The sequence below is a fragment of the Triturus cristatus genome, chromosome 11 (genome assembly GCF_964204655.1).
Source record: "Triturus cristatus chromosome 11, aTriCri1.1, whole genome shotgun sequence".
NCBI classification, from domain to species: Eukaryota; Metazoa; Chordata; class Amphibia; order Caudata; family Salamandridae; genus Triturus; species Triturus cristatus.
Window position 1 is genome coordinate 120,933,152 of NC_140594.1, and position 7,008 is coordinate 120,940,159.

A 7,008-nucleotide genomic window follows, 5' to 3' on the forward strand; every position below is an offset into this window, starting at 1 on the left:
TTTATCACCTAGGCCATTGACATTCCACGATAGGACCCTTAGGGCTGTTCTAACCTGAGTAGCCATGTCATAGCTGGGAAATAATGAAACCCAACCTCCCACTCCTCCACCCTCACCACTTCCCTGTCTCTTCGTAACGGATTGTCGGGTATCCCGTTTGTCGGTGTATTGAGAGCAAAAACAGCAAAACCTCAAACATTCATAACCCACGAATGTACCAACCCTTCCCTATAACAAACTCCCCCCACCCTGCTAGCCTGCACCGTATGCCTAAAACTACCCACAACCCCAATTTGCAGAGCTCCTGTCATCCCATTGTAACACACACTATGTACTGGGATAAGCTAGCACTGGCACATCCTAACACGTGACAGCCCCTCCCCCGCCCCACAGTTTCACCATGTAAGTATTCCCATTTGTATTTCAATGATAGATCTCAACCCTTACATGGCCTTCAGAGTTCAAGAGGACCTGATTTCAGTCCCTAAGTGATTGTGCTTCCGGCACAGCCAAAGGCCAATGTCCAGCCTTTTACTGCCTTGCTGCTCACTTCCACAGGCCGAGCCTGACCCCCATCCCCAGCCACCCTCACTTGACAGGTCTTCGTTGGTGAATCCCCCGAGAAAGTCTTGTGTCCATGACATTGTCGTGCGAACCACCGGGGAAGCGGTTGCCTCGATCCCTGCGTCGTTGTCGGTCACATTCCTTCCGCTGCTGTTGCTTTGCCAGTCTCCCGCTCTCCAGCCAGTTCAATGCTTCCTCCGGCGCTGTGAAGTACCCTGACTTTCCGTTATGCAGTACCCTGAGTTTGATCGGGAATAACATCATGTACTTGAGATTTTCTACACGCAACGCCCTCTTGACCTCATCAAAGGTACGTAGCTGGTGTTGCACTAGTAGGGAAAAGTCTGGGAAAAACCATATTGTTGCGTTCACATATGGTAAGTCCCCTCTAGAACGAGCTCTCCGCAGAATGGCGTCACGGTAATTAAGGATCCAGGCGATAATGGTTCTTGGGGGAGCTCCGGGTTTAGGCATAGGAATGGGCGCCCTGTGGGCCCTTTCAATGGAGAAAAAGTTTTAAAGTTGTTTAGGCTTCAGGTGTTTGACGAGAAGTTCCTCTAAAAAAAGGTCCATGCAGGAGCCCTCTTTCCCTCAGCTATCATCACTACCCTAATGTTGTTTCGTCGGGCCTCCCTTCTTGATCTTCAAACTTCGCGGCCATTATCTTATGCTGGTGGGCCAGATGCTGCACCCGCTCTTCCAATTTCCAAGTGGCAGATTGGAGCTCACTAATTTTTACCTCTGCCGCAGCGACCTTCTCTGAATTTTTATTCATGTCCGCCCTAAGAAGGTTTACTTCTATAGTAACTTTGTCCATCTTGGACTCAAGGGTGGCTCCTAGTTCATGGATGGTTGTCATTATGGCTCCCAGTGAGGGCTCCTGTGATTCCTGCCCCCTAGCTCCGCTGCTCCCTCCACCGCTGCCTGTCTAGGTACCGCATATTTATCCAGTTTGTTGGTCCTGGGTTGAGGGGGGCACCCTTTGGTCTCATTATGTCTGCCTCAAGGGAACACCCCCAGGCTCTACCCTGTTTTACAGCAGTCTCTTGGGGGCGGTGCTCGCTTCCTGCTCTGCCGCTTTCCCTCTCCATCGTCCCAGATCTTGAGGGGGAATGGGGAAGCCTCTATCCCCACCCGCCGGCTCTGCCCTTTCTCTCTCCACGTCACTGCTCCGGCTCGGGTGAGGCAAGAGATTGCGCCCCCACCACCAGGTCACTTGCAGTCCAGGCAGCCGCTTCAGGGCCTTGTCTCGCCCAGATTCCGGTCCACATTTGTCTGGTTCTCCTCACGGCTTCTGGCGCTCGGCTCGGCTCCCAGGCAAGCCCAGTGCAGGCCTCCTACGTCCGATGTAGGCCCGGAGCCGCTAGTGCCGTGCTCACCTGGTAGTTTCGTACGAGCGAGATGCAAGTAGTGATGCTAGGTCCCCACTTCCCCTTCTCACCTCAACGCCCAACAATGTCAAAGCAAGAAAGGTGTGGCAGGAGAAGAGGGGAAGACAAGGAAGAGAATGTCTTGTCCAAGACGGGCGTGAGAAGGAGAAGCAACCTTGCAGCTTCTATCGTGTGGCTGTAAAAAAAGAAAAGGGATACATGTATCAGCTCAGCGAAAGAGTTAGTGTTACTACAGGGTCAGCACACTTTAACGCAATCATGTGCAAATAAACAAGTAAAGCTACCTGCAACTTTCCCCTCTTCCATATGTATGTAATTAGTGCAGGATGTAGATCAAAGTGTTACCTATACAAACAAACAAAGTCATTAAGTGACAGGAATGAGCAACATGCTCTGACATATGAGAAGCAAATGGAACATAACCTTTCTCTTTTAAATGAAGCATAAAAACCCCCATTAAGAACAGAAAAAATATGAACTAGCACAAGGGGAAAAGGAGCACACAAATAGGTGCAGGGCTAATTGGGTATAGAGGTGCCTTGACTTCAGGAATCTACTGATGTTTTACCTATGTTTCTTTTCTCACAGGCAAATGTATAAGAAAAATCAAATCTCCAAGTCTGTGGGAACAAGCTGATCAGATAAGGAAAGTCCCCATCATTGCTACAATACACAGTTACTGTTAGCACCAGATCGCGTGTTCTTTGTAGTCAAATGTCTCTCTCTTTTGTCTCCTTTTAGGTTACCGTAGTGAAGAAGCGGAGTGCCCGTGTACTGGTCTGCCGTGGTCTGAGGCGCAACCAGGAGCGAGAGTCTGCAGGAGCGAGAATGCTGGAGCCGAAGAAATACAGGATGCGGGAGCCGGCGTTGCGGAAACCCCGACGCGGAGCAGCTGGTGACCCGGACGCAGGTGAGTGCTCATCCGAGGACGGAAGACGCACGCGGCGTCTAGGAGGCGAAGGGCTCTTCCGCCCGTGCGGCAGGTTTTATTGCTCAGGCTCCGCCCCGACGGCATACGTGGTCGGGAGCAGAGCAGTCATGGCAGCTAGCCTCCCTGGAGCGTTGTTACCGGGTCGGTTGTCCAAAAATCATCGCCCAGTGAGGGCGGACACACGGGTTTGCCCCGCAGCGCAGGGTCGGGTGGCTTGTGTGCGGATGTCGGGGAAGAAGGGCCGCCACGGAGCTTCAATACTATGCGGCCATCTTGGCAAATGCCAAGCCACGCCCCCTCGAAATCATTTTTTTACGATCAGAAGTCATGTTATTATTAAATGTTCTATCGGGAGGAGGACAAATGTTTGTAGTGATCAAAAGGGAAGATTTCTTAATGTACAACCACAATTGGGGCCTAGGTTTATCACCCTCAGATATTATGTCCCTGTAACTTGGCACAGGAGACATTCTGCAAAGATACTGTAAAGCCTGATGAAGTGATTTATATATGGGTGAGTGATCTTGGGAGGAGAGTTCGATCGAGCACAGGCCCACAGATGGACAGGCCATGAGTGGGGAAGGAGGATCAGGGCTGTCTTCTAAGAGGCTACAGAAGACAATCAAGGAGTTTGGCGTGGAAGGCAGATGCTGCACACTCCACCCTGACAAACAATTACTTTTCCTCCTTTTCCCACCTGTGCAGGATCAGTTCACAAACAGATTAAATATTGGTGTACCAATGGCAGGTACACGCACTAGAGAGAGACGAAATCTCTGGCGTCTACATCTTGGACCATACACACATCGAGAACGAATGGGAGACGAACAGGAGGAAGGCTGATGAGAGATACGTGGAGGCTGAAGGTTGAGTTCCTGAGGCACCCAGTATAGTGAGAGGAGATGGCAAAGGAAATAGGATGTTTCTTCTAGACCAGTTTACTAGAGGACACCTCTCCCTCAACAACTTTGGACACCTTTAAGTTGTTAGTGCAGGGGGAAGCCATATCAATGTCTGCTGTAGAGGCAGGGGAAAGACAGAAGGCTATTGGAGAGTAAACTCACTGGAGGGTTGATGGGGTCGGAGAAAGAATAGCACTAGAATGTGTCAATGCAAGATAACTGAGACTGGGGGAACCTAAACTTGTTAATGACGAGCATGGCAGAAGATAGGGAGGAATTAATCAAGTACCTATAGATATGCAACTTGCCTCATTTGCCACATAACTGGGTCAAGGAATTAGACAGTCCCATTGATGTCACAGTGGTAAATTTAGTACTGTGACATATGCACCAGAACAGGTACGCTTTCTTAGAAACAGGCACAGATAATGCAATGTGTGACAGATTGCAAGTCTTAAAGGTCTTACCAGCGCTCGGAGGCCTGTTGGGTAGCCATGTGCTATAAACCTTTTTGCAATTTGAATTTATATAAACAGCAACAAAGAAGAAGATGTCAGTGGTTCTACTCAGTCTGGATGCAGAGAAAGCATTTGACTGGATGAGCTGGGAGTTTCTAGGGACAGTACTGGTGAAGATAGGGTTGGGCCCTATCATGAGAAGGTGGATATTGGCTTGTTACAAAGCTCCAAAGCTGAGGATTAGTCTACATTCTACAAAGTTTACATTTCATAGGGGTACAAGGCAGGGTACCCACTTCCCAATTTCCTCTTAACCACTAGTAGCAGAACCACTGGGGGGAAAGGATAAGGAGACATCTGGGAATTGTTGGCTTCACATTTAGTTGGAATGAAAACAAGATGTGTTTTCCTGGGCAATATCTTACTTACCCTGACATACCCTAAAAATCGAAGTCAGAAACCACAATACATTTCGAAAAATATGATTTTCAGGGTTTAAGATCAATAAATAGGAATATGAGATTTTGGGGGTCTTGATTCCTGAGTAGACAAGACTAGCTCATTGACAAGTGTCCTTTCTGATGAATGACAAAGTCAATAGAATATTAAGGCATTAAGTTCACCAACGATCGGCTGAAATAGTACGAAGCCAACTGGTGTTCGCTGCAAGCACAGTTACTGGGCGACCTTTCAAGATGGTTGCCCTTTAACTATCATGGTTGTGGGGGGTTAATGTACTTACGAAGAACATTCTACTCAGACTGCTTTACATGTTCAAGTCCTTCCTGGACCCTATACCATTGGAAGAACAGAAGACAATGCAGAGGAAAATTAGGGATTTTGTTTGGACAAGGGACAGAACCCCAAGAGAATGGGTGGGGACTGGCGTTCCTCAATGTCTTCAGGTGTTTCCAAGCAGCCCATCTTTGCATCTTAACAAAGTGAGTAGCCAGTGAATCATATACAAATGTCTTCAAATGGATCAAGCAGTCTTAGAAGGAATTCAGTGAGCCCTGCCCTGGGTGTCAAGGACCAGTGTCTGCAGAAGGCCTAACTAGCCACCCTGGTGAAGACGACGTTTATAGTATGGACCAGAGTTTGTAGTTGAGTGATGTTAACCACTTTGTCCTCTTCCACCAAACTAGTAGATAACAGCCCACGCTTTACCACTAGTTTTATGGGACCATACTTTACAAGATGGAGAGAGGGACAATGCAAGACTCTCTCTGTTTTTTTCTTCTACAAGTAGGTCAAAATAATTGAGAAACTCAAAAGGAATTTCACAACGAAAGAAACAGATAGAGCACATTGCCTTCAGCTCAGGCACTATGCCCTACCCCATCAAATTAAGAAATAGTTACCAGAGAACTGAACCCATTGGAAATACTTGTAAGGATGCACCAGGGATTAGGAGGCTAGTCCTGGCATTTACAAGATCTCAGGTGAAGGCACAGGCATCACGTGTTGTGGGTATCAAACTCGGTGGAATAAACTTCTGAAGAGAGAAATTCCAGACCAGACAGGCCTTCCAGAGAAATTTCCCCAGCTTTCAGGGCATGCTCCTAAGAAAGAATGCCTATACAGTAATGTATCAGGGGCACTTGACCTCAGAGAAAATACATCGCTTATATCTTAGGGTGTCAGGTAACTGCTGGCATTGCACTTTATCTGCAGGTTCCATGCTTCCTAGATGGTGGGAGTGCCCCCTAACAACTGAGTTCTGGGAAGAGGTTCTTCGTAACATCAAAGAGGAGCCCTAGGGGATGGAGGAGCCCAGGTTTAGGGAGGAGCTTGGTCGGAAAGGTTCTAGAGTTAGAAAGGCAGAGTCAGCAATGTACAAATTGCCAGCAACTTCTGTGTGTTGTAAGTTTTCTCATTTACCCCTTTCTAGACTGCAGTAAAAATTCTGCTTTTCCCTGTTTGAGGGCAGTATCCCCCTTGCCCTTGGGCTTTTCATCACCTTTTCGTTTGGTGAAGAAGTATACTGCCTGGAGATCCCGCCCTGTGATACAGCACCAGGATGCACACCATACATCTGTGGCTGTGAATTCTATACTCCGCCTCCAGTCGAGGCCTGTCTGGATCGTCTCTTTAATACCCTACCCACTTTATTCCTCTTTATGTATAGACTTTCAAAAGTACTTGTCGAAGGGACGGTCGGAAACAGAAGCGAGGAGGCCGTATGCGATCAATAGTGTAGTGTTTATCGATGGCATAAAACACAGCTCAGTAGAGATTGGGAGAAAGGTTTTAAATGTCAGGATGGGAAAAAAAGAGATAGGGTAGTCCTGTTGTTTCAGCACAGATACTGGGAGTATGTCTCTCTCCGAAGGGGTTTCGTCTTTGGTTGTGACTCCTGGATACCAAGGTACTTCTCGGGCTTCTGAGGAAGTCTGGTTGGTCCCCGGAGTTCAGGCGCTCACTCCAAAAAGAAAGTAAGAAAAGCAGCGGTCAGTTTGTAGGTCCTACTCAGGACCGGACTGGGAACAAAAACCCACCCAAAGTGCTCGGCCACCACCCCCCCCCCCACCCAGGGGGGTTGGGGGTGTGGCCGAGCTCTTTGCCAGGGCCGGTTTTCGCCGTATTTGTTACAGGGCCGATTTTGCAAAATGGCCCTGTAAGAAAAACGGCCCCCAGAGGCCCAAAACCGGCCCCCACCCGTGCGGCGCACCGGGGGATTGCCCGGTGCCCGCTACGGCCAGTCTGGCCCTGGTCCTACTCGGCCATGATAACTGTCACCTTACCACGTGAAAGAACCTGCC

At 48.7% G+C, this 7,008-nt stretch overlaps 1 long non-coding RNA gene across 1 annotated transcript; it reads right to left on the reverse strand.

Moving 5' to 3' along the window:
* Positions 1-417: 417 nt before the first annotated feature.
* On the reverse strand, positions 418-3,113 carry LOC146783468 (uncharacterized). The gene is made up of 3 exons (XR_014970456.1): positions 2,524-3,113; positions 2,240-2,300; positions 418-2,130 (listed from the first exon to the last, which is right to left on the reverse strand). It is a non-coding gene; the product is annotated as an uncharacterized LOC146783468 (long non-coding RNA).
* Positions 3,114-7,008: the final 3,895 nt, after the last annotated feature.